This window comes from Pteropus alecto, unplaced genomic scaffold, assembly GCF_000325575.1.
Source record: "Pteropus alecto unplaced genomic scaffold, ASM32557v1 scaffold134, whole genome shotgun sequence".
NCBI classification, from domain to species: domain Eukaryota; kingdom Metazoa; phylum Chordata; class Mammalia; order Chiroptera; family Pteropodidae; genus Pteropus; species Pteropus alecto.
The window spans coordinates 5,028,960-5,034,564 of NW_006436283.1; the positions used below are offsets into that span (position 1 = coordinate 5,028,960).

Sequence of the window (5,605 nt, forward strand, 5' to 3'; positions counted from 1 at the left end):
CTGCACCCTGGCTGGGCCCGCCCCGCGCTTCCCGAGCGGTCCGCTCCGCGGGGTGGGGCTGACGGCCGCCGGCCAATCAGGAGACGCATGCATAGCTGGAGGCGGGGCCGAGGGCGGGACCTCCTGTGCGCCTTGGTCTGGCTGCTGCTTGGATCAACGCTCCCCCCACCCCCAACTCACAGTTTCCTCCACGCTGGGCTCCTTCAGTTTAGGGCTCACTGTGTGGACATTATTTTATTTTGTTTACCTGTTGTGTTTCTCTCCTTCTAGGTATCCTGAAAGCAAGGATCTTGTCTCTTGTTCACAGTGCCTAGAACAGGCTGACGTATTGATACCTTCCGTGGACACTCTGAATGAATGACTGTATTCATTTACAAATACCTTTAAGAGGTGCATGCAGTGTTTCAGTGCTTGTAGCTACAAACCTCAGGCTAGGAGTGACGAAGTCTAAGGGTGTGTTACCTGCATCTGGGCCTTTCCCTTTAAGGTCCTGTTTCTCTCTCCTTGGGATCATATCCTATATCCAATTATACCCACTAAAATCAAACATAGTTTCACCTAGTCAAGCATTCTGTCCTTAAAGGAGTTTTCAAACTCAAGCCTTCATGATCTTTATTAGGACCCACCATGTACTGGTACTGTTGAAGCACCCCGAGGATATCCAACTCTGAACATATGTGACAAATATATCCAACAAAGGACTTGTGTCCAGAATATAGGAAGAACACCCACAAAGCCACAAGAAAGAGAAAGACAATCCAGTAGAAAAATAGGTGAAAGTCTTGACTAGACACTTCACGAGTGACTAAAATGACCCAATAAACATGTGACAAAGTGTTCAACTCCTTTAGAAGGATCAATGTCTGCAGGGGAAGAGAAGGAAGCAGAGTTGGAAGAGGGAAAAGTTTGGTTGAGATGTGACCTCGACAAAGCCTCCCCTGATTCCTGGAGAACTCTGAATCGGGGGTGACCCTTCAAAGTTATTCCAGGCGGCAGTGGGGAGAAGGTCTTTATATACCGCCCCCCCCATGTACACGCATATGTCAACCAGCCATTGAATGGATGCAGGCTGTCCTTGGGAAGTGAGTGTGATCTTGGGCAAAGGAACTCTTTTCAGCTTCTCTCTTCTCAGAGAGGCTGACAGCGAGGACTGTCAGCCAGCAGCCTCCTACCAGGTTGGGGGAACAGGTCCTTCAGTCCTGAAGGGAAGTCTGGGGGATGCGTCACAGCATCCATTATATACGCATATCCTATAACCCAGCCATTCTGTTCCTGTATATGTGCAACAGAAATATGTACATATGTTAACTCAAGGACATGTCCAAAAATGTTCACAGCAGCACTATTGATAATAGTCCAAACTAGAAATAAGTAAAAATAGTCAATGAATAAAATGTGGTGTATTCTTGTGATGGAATATTATAGAGCACAAACAAAATGTTGTGAGAAAGACGCCAGACACAAAGAGTAAATACTTGTATTAGTTTCCTATTGTTTCTGTAACAAATTACCCCCAAATTTAGCAGCTTGAAATAACACAAATTTACTTTCTTACGGTTCTGTAAATTAGAAGTCAGACATGGTCTCGATGGCTGAATCTAGGTGTCAACAGGGCTGAGTTCCCTCTGGAGGCTCCAGGAAGTCTGTTTCCTTACTTCTTCCACTTTTGAGAGGTGGCCCCCACTCCTTGGCTCATTCCCTTCCTCCATCTTTTTTTTTTTTTTCCTAAGGATGAAATACAACTTCAGTAAGATTTATTAAATGGCAGGATATTACAAAAAGTAGAAAGCGTAAATTTTTAAATATTATTTTGCCTTTAAAATGACATTTTATTTTCTTGTAGCAAGAACACTTAGCATGAGATCTACTCTTTTAATAAACTTTTAAGTGTACAATATAGCAGGGGTCCCCAACCCCTGGGCCAAGGACCTATCCAATCCATGGCCCGTTATCCCTTCCTCCATCTTCAAAGTCATCAATAGCAGGTTGAGTCCTTCTCACACTGCATTACTCTGACCTCTTTCATCTCTCTCTCCACTATTCAAGACCCTTGGGATTACACTGGGCCAACCTCCAGTGTAATCTCCCCATCTCAAGGTCCTTCACTTAATCACATCTGGAAAGCAACATATTCGAAGATTCTGGGGATTAGGATGTGAACAACTATGGGGATCGTGAATCCATTTACATAAAGTTTAAAACTGGCAAAAATGAATCTAATCGGGATAGCGTTTGGCCCTGAGGACTCATGTAGGGAACTCTGAGGGGCTGGCAGTGTTTTATTTCCTGATCTGGGTGCTGGTTACATAGATGTATTCATCCATAAAAATCATTGACCTATACACTTATGATGTGTATACTTCTTTGAATATATGTTATACTTCAATAAAATAGTTTACTATCCAGGCACAGACATTTTACTACCCAGAACAGACAGCTTCTGCCTTTGTGTAGCTTTCATTCTAGTGGAGATAAATAACTAAATTATTACAACGCACAACCTGTATTATGAAGAAAATTAACAGGGTTCCGCGACACAATTTTGGGGGAAGATTTAGATTCAGCGTTCAGGAAACGCCTCCCTCAGAAGGATTAATACCTGAAGGAGGAGATGGTGCCAGCCATACCAGCCTCTGGGGAAGAGTGTTCCAGGCAGAGGAGACAGCAAGGTCAAAGGCCCTAAGGTAGAAAGAGCTTGACCTATATTAGGAACCGAGGGAAGCCCAGCGTCGCTGGAGTTGAGTGATGAAATTGGAGTTAGGGCCATGGGAAGGAGCTGGGATTTTTGTTCCCCAAGTAGACAAAGAGAACCGATAAAAAGCTTTTCGTTTTGGAGGCTTCTGCTATAGAGGGGAGGTGGTGGTGGAATGGGCAAGGCTGGTAGCAGTGGAGATGGAGCAAGATGAAAAATATTTTGGGTATAGAACTAAGATGTGCAGATGAATTGACTGAAGCACTGGAGTGACGCCTTAAACTTCTGGGTCCAGTAACTTGGTGGTGGTGATGCTATTTATCAAGATGGGGATAAAATAATTCTAAGGGACGAGCAGGTTAGGGGCCTAAGTTCCAGAGGGACCTGGTCAGGACCCCAAGCGCACCAAGGTCCCCTCCACATTTGTTCATTTGTCATTCTGCAGCTCCGTAGTCATGTAACTATAGGAGCCAGGGCTGTCCCAAGGGAGCGTAAGAAGTCTCCAGAGCAATGGCAAGCACCCGCAACCTGAGGATTCACCTTCACTGCCTGGAGCTAAAAATGTTTTCAGTGATGACTTAGATGACCCTCATGTTTGAAATCATCCAGCTCATCTCTCAGCCTTTGGCCTTTACCACACTAGCCACGCCCTCTACCGGATTTGCTTCGTTAAAACCTGGGCTCCCTGCCATCAGGGCAGATTTGGTATTTTCTAAACTATTCCATGACGAGGAAAATTAGATCTGCCTTTGAAGAAAGGAATTAGCCTCCCAGAGCTACCAGCCCACAAGCCCTGGGATCTATTTCAGGCCTTTTCAAACTCTCAGCAGGATAGACAGCTGGGCCCGCAGGTGGGATGTATAAACAACCCGACCTCGGGAACCCCCAGAGCCTGGCGCCTCGTTCGTGTGTCAGGTAGACCTATTTCATGGTCTTCCTCGCCGGTGGCATCAAGACACCGCGGTGATGGACGGATGTCCCTCAAGCCTTGGGCATTATATTCTCCTGAGGTCGGTTTCACACTCCGGGGGCCAGAAGCACGCCCCCAGTTCCCGCCCGAGCTACCCCCGGGAATGCAAGCCCCAGTCCTGAAGGCGAGACCAGAGCACAAATACTAACCCCCGGAGGCGCTCGGAGCCGGATGAAATGGTGCAAACGCCCTCCCCGCGGGGCGGCCTCGGGACCCTGGCGACACATCCCATTCCCCCAGCCCAGCCCACCGGAAATGACGGCTTGTGCGCAGGCCGCGCTGACGTTGGAGGGTCCCCGGCAGCACTAGTCACGCAAGTCACGCTGGGGGAGGGCCAGAGTGCCCAGTCAGGGTGCTCGGCCAGCGCCTCTGGGCCTTCGGGGTTTCCACCGACCCCCCACACTGCGCATGTTGGGTTCAAGTGACACCAGGACACCCTCCTTGGATGCCCCCACCCCTGCAGGCCTAGCTGCCCTCCCTGTCCTCAGACATTCCAGCGCTGGGCACACATGGCACTGAATGCTCTCACCCCATCTGTCCCCTCCACCAGACTGAGATCAGCGCCTGGCAGGGTAAGGCACTCGGTACATTTGAATGAGTGAGGTCATCTGGTGTCCCCTCCTCCCTTGCCCCACAAACCATCCCAGTGTGTCCCAGACAAGCGTCTGCTCTGAAAGGGGAGGTATTTTATATTCTCAGTCCCTGTCATCAGGAAGTGCTTCCATATGTCCGCCTCAAATCCTTGCAGTTTAAACCCTCCAGGCCTGTCATTGGGGGCATGACTTTTGGGACACGTGTGTGCTGAGTGTCCTCCTGTGGCCTCATCCTTACTCCGTCAATACCTCCTCATAGGGTTGTTGGGAGAGTTTGTGAGTTAACACAGGCCAAGTGCTTAGAGCCTGGGCCACGTAAGCATAGTCGGTGTTTGCCTTTAGAATCATTATTATAACTTGTTTTTTAACTGGAGGATCTATTCCTTGCCCATCACTACCCCTCTGGGGAGGCCCATCCAGGGACCGTACCCTTCTGGTGGGTTGCGGGGGGCTAAGGGGGCAGGTGAGGCCTTCAGTCAAAGCTGGAGCCATAGGCCTGAGACCCGCGAAGAAGCTCCAGGCACGTGCGCTCACTGCCAGCTGCCTGGGCTCCGCCTACGTCTCGCAGGCTCACTTCGCAGTGTGCAGGACCCTACGTGGGGCATCTGCCTCTCCTCAGACCGAGAGCATACAGCAGGCGCCCAACGAATGAACAAATGAATGCCCTAAAGCCAGGGGTAGAGCCACATTTCTTGGCTCTCCTTTGTCCTTCTCCGCCCCAGCTCAGAGCCACCTGCCCCACCCGAAAGACTCCTAAAAGTACTAAGAAATGAATCTGAGAAACAGTTGGTGAAACGTGTCATTCCTACTGACTGAAGTGGACAACCAAAGTGGTTCCATCTTCTATGATCACCCAGGAGTTATCTTCACCCATTCACCCACTAAATAATTGCCGTGTGCCAGGCCAGTGCTGGGTGCTGCTGGGTGCTGGGGATGCAGGGAACCAGACGGGCCCAGTCTCCGCTCACACAAGCTTGCATTTCCGTGGGAGAAACAGACATAAGCCAAATAAAACGACAAAAATATTTAAAATGATGGTAAAAGTTTTAGGAAACACACCGAGGGGCTGAAATTACAACAGCCGGGCATGGGAAATCTTTCAGGAAAAGAGACTTTAAAGGTAAGCCCCCAAGGATGAGGAGGGGCCAGCCACAAGGAGAGTCATCCTAGGTGAAGGCACAGCTTGTACAGGGATAGATTGGGGCAGAAAGAGTTTAGGGGGTTTGAGGAAATGAAGACGAGGGATATCCTAGATGAAGGCACAGCTTGTACAGGGATAGATTGGGGCGGAAAGAGTTTAGGGGGTTTGAGGAAATGAAGGGAAAGCGGTGTGGGTGGAGCCTGCGGGGG

At 49.2% G+C, this 5,605-nt stretch overlaps 2 long non-coding RNA genes across 3 annotated transcripts in view; one reads left to right on the plus strand and one right to left on the minus strand.

Moving 5' to 3' along the window:
- Positions 1 to 1,381: 1,381 nt before the first annotated feature.
- On the minus strand, positions 1,382 to 3,894 carry LOC112480023. 2 transcript variants are annotated; one of them, XR_003046444.1, is made up of 3 exons: positions 3,812 to 3,894; positions 2,600 to 2,679; positions 1,382 to 1,725 (listed from the first exon to the last, which is right to left on the minus strand). It is a non-coding gene; the product is annotated as an uncharacterized LOC112480023 (long non-coding RNA). The 2 variants fall into 2 exon arrangements; XR_003046443.1 differs by lacking the exon at positions 2,600 to 2,679 and having other exon boundaries at positions 3,812 to 3,890.
- Positions 3,895 to 3,971: 77 nt separating this feature from the next.
- LOC112480049 overlaps positions 3,972 to 5,605 on the plus strand; it is a 4,638-nt gene continuing 3,004 nt past the window's right edge. Inside the window, exon 1 of the long non-coding RNA XR_003046477.1 lies at positions 3,972 to 4,234. This is a non-coding gene — a long non-coding RNA (uncharacterized LOC112480049). The remainder of the gene's footprint in view (positions 4,235 to 5,605) is intronic.